The sequence below is a fragment of the Macrobrachium rosenbergii genome, chromosome 27, assembly GCF_040412425.1.
Source record: "Macrobrachium rosenbergii isolate ZJJX-2024 chromosome 27, ASM4041242v1, whole genome shotgun sequence".
NCBI classification, from domain to species: Eukaryota; Metazoa; Arthropoda; class Malacostraca; order Decapoda; family Palaemonidae; genus Macrobrachium; species Macrobrachium rosenbergii.
In genome coordinates this window covers 27,291,042-27,298,965 of record NC_089767.1, presented here as the reverse complement: position 1 = coordinate 27,298,965, position 7,924 = coordinate 27,291,042, and the positions used below count along the sequence as shown (strand labels likewise).

The 7,924-nt window shown below is 34.9% G+C and overlaps 1 long non-coding RNA gene across 1 annotated transcript; it reads right to left on the bottom strand.

Moving 5' to 3' along the window:
• Window positions 1-6,166: 6,166 nt before the first annotated feature.
• Window positions 6,167-6,554, bottom strand: LOC136853272 (uncharacterized). Its single transcript, XR_010857412.1, has 2 exons — window positions 6,414-6,554; window positions 6,167-6,369 (listed from the first exon to the last, which is right to left on the bottom strand). It is a non-coding gene; the product is annotated as an uncharacterized lncRNA (long non-coding RNA).
• Window positions 6,555-7,924: the final 1,370 nt, after the last annotated feature.

The window sequence follows — 7,924 nt, the reverse complement described above, 5'->3', positions numbered from 1 at the left end:
CTTATTGTATGTATGACCACCCTCCGGGTCTAGTAACTGACCTGTCAGTCTGTCTGATTGTATGTATGACCACCCTCCGGGTCTAGTGGCTGACCTGCCAGTCTGTCTGATTGTACGCATGACCACCCTCCGGGTCTAGTAACTGACCTGTCAGTCTGTCTGATTGTACGTATGACCACCTTCCGGGTCTAGTAACTGACCTGTCAGTCTGTCTGGTTGTATGTATGAACACGCTCCGGGTCTGGTAACTGATCCTGATACAAAATAACGAAAGTCCTCGTTCTTCATCTTTTCTTCATTCATTCATGTCTTTAAATGACAAGCGTTTCCAAAACGCAGGAGGAAATGGTGAAAAGAAGAGGCCACTGTTAATACTAACTGCATTTCACATCTGGTACAAGAACCTCATTCGAGTTGGGGTTAAAGAATATGGTCCTTTTCGTGTTATCTGGGTATCTTTAATTTTTGGTGCGTGTGAATTCTGTTCGTTATTTGATGAACAGATTCTCAGAGATTGAATTCTGTTCGTTATTTAATGAACAGATTGCGAGAGACTGAATTCTGCTCGTTATTTGATGAATAAATTCTCAGAGATTGAATTCTGTTCGTTATTTGATGAACTGATTCTCAGAGATTGAACTCTCTTCGTTATTTGATGAACTGATTCTCAGAGATTGAATTCTGTTCGTTATTTGATGAACAGATTCTCAGAGACTGAATTTTGTTCGTTATTTGATGAACTGATTCTGAGAGACTGAATTTGTTGTTATTTATTTGATTCTCAGAACTGATTCGTTATTTGATGACTGACTGAATTTCTCTTCGTTATTTGATGAACTGATTCTCAGAGATTGAATTCTGTTCGTTATTTGATGAACAGATTCTCAGAGACTGAATTCTGTTCGTTATTTGATGAACAGATTCTGAGAGACTGAATTCTGTTCGTTATTTGATGAACTGATTCTCAGGGACTGAATTCTGTTCGTTATTTGATGAACTGATTCTCAGAGATTGAACTCTCTTCGTTATTTGATGAACTGATTCTCAGAGATTGAATTCTGTTCGTTATTTGATGAACAGATTCTCAGAGACTGAATTCTGTTCGTTATTTGATGAACTGATTCTCAGAGACTGAATTCTGTTCGTTATTTGATGAATTGATAATCAGAGACTGAATTCTGTTCGTTATTTGATGAACTGATTCTCAGAGATTGAACTCTCTTCGTTATTTGATGAACTGATTCTCAGAGATTGAATTCTGTTCGTTATTTGATGAACAGATTCTCAGAGACTGAATTCTGTTCGTTATTTGATGAACAGATTCTCAGAGACTGAATTCTGTTCGTTATTTGATGAACTGATTCTCGGGGACTGAATTCTGTTCGTTATTTGATGAACTGATTCTCAGAGATTGAACTCTCTTCGTTATTTGATGAACTGATTCTCAGAGATTGAATTCTGTTTTGTTATTTGATGAGCTGATTCTCAGAGACTGAATTCTGTTCGTTATTTAATGAACTAATTCTCAGAGACTGAATTCTGTTCGTTATTTGATGAACTGATTCTCAGAGACTGAATTCTGTTCGTTATTTGATGAACTGATTCTCAGAGATTGAACTCTCTTCGTTATTTGATGAACTGATTCTCAGAGATTGAATTCTGTTCGTTATTTGATGAACAGATTCTCAGAGACTGAATTCTGTTCGTTATTTGATCAACTGATTCTCAGAGACTGAATTCTGTTCGTTATTTGAGGTTTAAGTAAAATGTCTGTTAGTTTGCCTTAAGTATAGAGTACAGAAAATAATTCTTTTCAAGTTCCTTTGTTTCCTTTCTTACCCATCTCGTTTTTCCTCACCCCTAATCTAACTTAGTAAACAGCAGTTAAGCCATCCGCATCTTCATAGCGTTAGTTATTATTTAAGCAAATTACAAAGATTGAGACTATGCACACACTATATTTTGGATGTAACGTTGTTGGTCCTTTACTCTCAAGTCCGGTGACAATGCGAGAAAATGTATGGGACTTGAAAAACAGAGTTGTTAGTCAGCTACGCTGGGAGTAGCTAACTACATATTCATTACGGCATTAAAAATGGTGTGAATATTCAAATGAATATTGAATTAATTTCGCCTAACGCACTACGGTCGCATACGTTGGAGAAGAATAAGAGCTCTATAATTGACTTGAGTGAAAAGGGATGTATTCAGCAAAAATTAAAATCTGGAAGCGAGTAATTCTCTGAACAGGAGATGAGGGCACCCATGACATACTTCATTTAAGGTAGGATTGTTTCATGTCAGGACGTTTTCTTGAAAATGCTTTCGTTACAATGGCATTAAAAGGTCTTTGAGTTTAATGTACAAACATTTGCGTAGTTACATTAGACTAACATGATGCGAGTATCTTTTTTCTTACGTACTGTGGATGTCATTTAAAAATGGCGTATAGAATTATGATGGTAGAGAGGCGCGTTATGCAAAATCAAGTGGGATGGGATAGTATGAACCGAAATGCTTTAAATACAGCAGGATTTTTAGGAATATGTATGTCGATTCTTCTCTGCCTTCGTTAAGAACAAATACAAATTCTGCGAGAAAATGGAAAAGTTATGTACTAATTGTTATAATGACTTTGCCTGTTGATGTTTCTTTTGTATCTATAAATCCTTTTTACTTTCACGCAGCACCATATTCTTAACCTTTTTTTTTTATTTTATGTAGGCAGTTTTTAATGAACACTTATCATTTTAGGTTAGGAAACGATTGCGTTAAAACCGATGCTTTTGACACCTGTATCACTTGTGTGAAAGTAAATTTTGACAGTCACTAAGAGACACTCGGCAGTATTTTCATATAAAAAAAATTAACATTCAACTTAACGAATTAAATAAGAAGTGCTGAATATTAGCATACAATTAACACTTTCTTTTCTCTATCCCCGTCAGCGCTCCATTATGGGGGTATTTCTATTCCACAATCTCGCTCTTATGTCTGGTGTCCTCGTTCTTCGTTCTTTCTCATTCTTTCAATCATTCGTGAGGTTTTAATTTTAATAGACTTGTAGTCTTAGTCTTAATACATCCTTAGCTCAGGATCGCTATGACACCAAACCATTCACCCTCCAGTCTACTAATGTAACACTTTTTTTGCGATCATTCATATATTAATCTTCAACACCTAGCGTACTGCTTTCTTATCAGTTCGCTTTATGTAGATCAATATATGCCATATAAAGCTTTTGGTCTTTACCTTCGAGTTTTATCTTTAGCACGGATGCCTCCAGAAGGTGTTACCCTTATTCTGAAGTAGTATTACTTTGACCTACCATAGTCGACTTGTTACCAGGTACTGAATTCACTAGCAAGGCCACCAAGGGAATAGCGTGTCTTAACGAAACAACAAAAACATGTGTTTGATATTAAAAAAAAAATTTACCTTTGTTCAATTGTGCTAAAGCACTTAACTTTTTATAATCAAGGTTGTGTATACTTTTACTCATAATTGTTGTATATGTGTATATATTATTTTTATCTTAATTTCTCACTCATTTTATCTGTACTTTCTTATACGATACAATTTAAAAGAATGCCCAGGCCATTGCAGGTGCTTTTAACATCACTTAACAACAGTCCTTGACGCAAAGTGAAGTTTTGCCTTCAGGCCATATTTTGCATTTACGTGGATTTTGTGGCTTCATGTGTTCATGCTTTCATCAGCAATCCTGGACTCTCTCTCTCTCTCTCTCTCTCTCTCTCTCTCTCTCTCTCTCTCTCTCTCTCCCCTGCATGTGTTCATCATCAATCCTAGAAACAAACTCTCTCTCTCTCTCTCCTACATGTGTTAATCGTCAACAAACTCTCTCTCTCTCTCTCTCTACATGTGTTAATCGTCAATCCTCTCTCTCTCTCTCTCTCTCTCTCCTCTGCGTGTGTTCATCGTCAATTCTAGAAACTCTCTCTCTCTCTCTCTCTCTCTCTCTCTCTCTCTCTCTCTCTCTCTCTCTCTCCTGTTTTCATCAGCAATCCTAGACTCTCTGTCTCTCACTCTCACATGCGTCTGATATAATGATTAAGAGTTGGTTCAATTAAGTTGTCATGTGATGAATTACCATCAAAAGTGTTGGAGCAAATTTCACGAATTCATTCGACGGAAGTAAAACGCTTTTGTTGGGAAAACTACCTCATTTTTCATATGTAGTTTTTTTTTTCATTGGTGGGGTTGGGTTAGGCAGGAGTTGGACCTTTTTTTTTTCATTTGCAGCAGCGGTGTCATCCCAGCTGCACTTAATGAATTTGGCGTCATTCGTATGGTGAATAGTTTCTGTTTCTCCTGGACGATTCAACATGCGCGATATTTTATATAAACAACAAAGTGATTCATTAGATTACAAGATATATTATATAATATATATATATATATATATATATATATATATATATAAATATGTATATATATATATATATATATATATATATATATATATATATATATATATATATATATATGTATATATATATATATATATATATATATATATATATATAAATATGTATATATATATATATATATATATATATATGTATATATGTATGTATATATATGTGTATATATATATATATATATATATATATATATATATATATATATATATATATATATATATATATATATATATATATATATATATATATATAAACATCATATGACATACATATATATATACATACATCCTCTGTATGTATATATATATATATATATATATACTTTTTGTCAATATATAGGTTAAGATATATATATATATATATATATATATATATATTATTATTATATATATATTATTTGTTGGTTGTATATTATACACAAACATCTGAAGGAAATTCTTATTCCTATGCGCACTTTTTTTGTTTAAGACCACGCATGTTATTCTTACTTCTCTTTGTTGGTTTTCATATCTAATTCTTATTCCTATGCTTTTGTTTTAACTCTCTCTCTCTCTCTCTCTCTCTCTTGTTATCGGCCGAATCTGATTTCTTCTAAGTGAATTTTTGTGTTTTCCCTCTTGTGTTTTCCCCCCTTGATAGACAGATGGGTGATGCATTAGATGAAACTCGGTCTTGCTGCATCATTTCATTCATGAGCGAAATCGTGAGCATTTGGTTCACGGTGTGTATCTTCCAATGCCTTTCTGACCAGTTCTGTTTGTTTGGTTTATGATTGATTCCAGAATCTTCCTTCCGTGTGGACAGATATAGATTTATAGTATGCCTAAATCTATATGACTCACTTCAGTTAATGTAATAACCAGATCTCAAAGGTAAACGAAGATCCATGTGATCGTTAAGCCACACTCAATAGATCTGTTTGGGTTCTGCTAATCCTTCCGATAGGGGAATACCAGTTTTTCACAGAAATTTAATCAGTTTCCGCTTCGTAACTGGTAAAGGGCGGATTTTGTTTTCATTTTATTTTGATATACGTTAATAACTAGCTCCCCGTGGTTATTGAATATTATTACGATCTCGCTTTTCGAGATCGTCAGGTTCTTTAAAAAAAAAAAAAACAAGCAATTGGGCTGTAATGACTGACGAGAGGTGACAAACAAAGGAGGGAGGAGAACTAAACCAAAAAGTTACCTTAAAATTAATTTATTTACAGTAAGTTATGTACATATTAACAGTCGAGTCAGGTTCAATTTAAAATTAGCATTACAAAAATGAATTAATTACTTAACAGGAGCAGCAACAATAAACTGGTCAGAAAAACATTACAAATACCGGGTCAAAAACATAATAAACATCAGCAGCACAAACACAAATGACCAGCACAATAATACATAAAACAAAAATAAGTGAAATCCTTAATACTGCAACACATTGTGCAGGACACCCAAACACTCGGGAAAAACGTGATACAGCAGAATTACAAAGGCAAAGGCAATCACCTGAAAAATATATATATACAGCCGGAGCTACATATGCCACCACAGACGAAGCTGCAACACAGGAACACTGCAGGACAACAAAGACAGAGCCGACACGACAACCATCTCGTCCTCAAGCACAGTGCTGACGTCCTCCTCCAGTACTGACGACCACGACAGAGCCGACACGGCAACCATCTCGTCCTCCAAGAAACGTACTGACGTCCTCCTCCATCTACGACGACCATGACAGAGCCGACACGGCAACCATCTCGTCCTCAAGAAACTCTCTGCTGCTCTGCTCTGCTGCCAGGACCTGACTCGCAGGTACGGATACCTGCTGCTGCTACTCCAGCTGGCTCGCTGCTGCCCTGGACCATCGGTCGTTCTGCCCTCCAGAACCTGGCTCGTTGCTGCTACGAACCTGACTTGTTGCTGCTACGAACCTGACTTGTTGCTGTTACGAACCTGACTTGTTGCGGCTACGAACCTGACTGACGAAGTCTGACGCCATCCAACAGACGTCAGCTCGCCAGAAAGAAAAACAAACAAAAACAAAGGAGGCAACAACCCACTAAGGGAACAATCGGCAAACGATTGTTCCTAACAAATATGGATACAAAAAACATTGGCTATCAGGTTGAAGTTTTTATTAAATCTTTACCTTAATAAATAGCTCCCTGTGGTTATTTAATATGGATAAAAAAAAAACATTGGCTATCAGGTTGAATTTTTTATTAAACCTTTACGTTAATAAATAGTTCCCCGTGTTTATTGAATATGAATAAAATAAGCATTGGCTATCACGTTGAAGTTTTTATTAACCCATTACGTTAATAAATAGCTCCCCGTGGTTATTGAATATGGATAAAAAAAAATTGGCTATCAGGTTGAAGTTTTTATTAACCCTTTACGTTTTAATAAATAGCTCCCGTGGTTATTGAATATGGATAAAAAAACATTGGCTATCAGGCTGAAGTTTTTATTAAACCTTTACGTTAATAAATAGCTCCCCGTGGTTATTGAATATGGATAAAAAAACATTGGCTATTAGGTTGAAGTTTTTATTAACCCCTTTTTTATTGTCGTATCAAATTTTGTTGACTTTCGCAATAACTCCCAGCACTTTCCTTTTATCCAACCCTTGAATTGCAGCCATGCAATCCTATTGCATTCTTAGATATACCTTGAGACCTTTCCACCCTTACGTCACTCAGATCTCTTCTATACTCCACTTTGGAAAACTCTTAAAAATACATGCACGCTGTCGACACAGATATGCAAACTCTATTTGCACATTTTATGAAGGTCTTTTCTATTAGTTTAAACTATTGTTTGGTCCCCTTCGCGTGTACTTGTTAACATTTGCCCTCTAAATTTTGGGAAAATTTCAGCTACCATACTATTTTTTTTAAACACTTCTCTCCACGAAAACCTTTGAATCCGATTATAAAGTTAATTAGGTAAATCTCCTTTTCAGTCCGGACTTCGAACTTGCATTATTGCAAAGTCAGCACTTTGTCTATTAGAGTAATGAGAATTTGAATCATCTTGTGGCATTTGTATAAACAGATTTCGTGAATGTACCTACTATATATGTACTATATATATATATATACACATATATATATGTATGTATGTACAGTATATATATATATATATATATATATATATATATATATATATATATATATATATATATGTGTGTATGTGTGTGTGTGTATATGTGTGTGTGTATGTGTGTGTATATATATATTACAGAATTACAGAATCACGAAATATGGAAAGTGATGAATACATAAATAAAGACAAAATCCGCGAAGGAAAGAGAAATAATGAAATGCTGCAAGACCTTTCGACTTATAGTCCTTTACTCAGCAGACTGAAGAAATATAAAAACAAATCTACAAAGAAAGCTCGTATAAATGACAGATGGGGATTACAAAGGAAAAAAATATATACCTGAAATCCAGCCCAACTGAAGAATTAGCAGACCTACCA